We start from the raw sequence: 1,128 nt of genomic DNA on the forward strand, positions 1-1,128 counted from the left end.
AGTAAAGGGTACATGCTCACCATACCTTTTTTATATTACAGTGTATAGTACACTTTTTGTTACCAAATAGGTTGCTCCCCTCTGCTCCCACTTGGAGCTTCATCTCTAAAGAACTTTGGGGTCCCAGCCTGACCAAGCTTGTTAATTACAGTACTCTGAGAGATTTTTTTGAGGGGGGGAGAGCGATCTGATGCTGGAACTGATTTGTTATGTTTTGTTTCAAGTTGAAGTTACGACTTTTCATGAATTGAAATGGTTTTAGATTTGAGCAAGTCAAATCCTGTAAAGGACTGCATTTTCTTTTTTTAAGATGATATGGATTCTGTGCAAAAACTTTAAAAATATGCCTCTGCCTTGCCTGAAATACATGCAACGTACATTAACCCAGAGAAAAAAAAAGTTGGATTAAGAATAAGAAATCCTATAGAATTAAAGCATTTGATTTGTGGTATTGCAAAGAATATTGAATTTACCACAGATTTCAGAAGAGCAATCGATAGAAAGACATACAGGTAGAATGCAGCTTACAGAAAAAGATGACAAGAGCTTCTATTACCTCCTTAAGGCTTGTTATCAGTAAGTACCAGTCCAAGGAATAAGGCATCATAACTGGTGGAATGGTGTTTCAGCCAAAAAAGAGGAAGACATCTGTATTTGAATTCCATTAAACATTTAAATTGCTTTTGGTATTTTTCTCACTTTCACAATGTTGGGTCCTCTTAAAATGAACATACCTCTGGAAACTAAGAACTTTGATAAATGTCGACATTTGTAGAAGTTTCAGGCTTTTTGTTCATAGGGTTGATATGAGTCATGCTCAGTTTGAAGGCAATCAACAACAACAATATCCATAAACATGGCACATTTTCTCATTTACTTAGATCTTTTCTGGTGTCCTACATAAATGTTCTGTAGGGTTTTTTTTTTTTGTACAGGTTTTTGTGTCACTACATGGTTTAAAATTGTGAAAAGTGTACATCAAGAATTTGTCCTATCTCCATAATTTTCCCGTCTATATGTGAAGCAAATCATCCAAAAGGCTGGCTCTATGAGGAAGAATGTGACATCAGGATTGGAGGAAGATTCATCAACCATCTGTGTTATGCAGATGATACAACCCTGCTTGCT

The sequence above is a fragment of the Elephantulus edwardii genome, unplaced genomic scaffold (genome assembly GCF_000299155.1).
Source record: "Elephantulus edwardii isolate Elephantulus edwardi_28Jun2011 unplaced genomic scaffold, EleEdw1.0 scaffold00300, whole genome shotgun sequence".
NCBI lineage: Eukaryota > Metazoa > Chordata > Mammalia > Macroscelidea > Macroscelididae > Elephantulus > Elephantulus edwardii.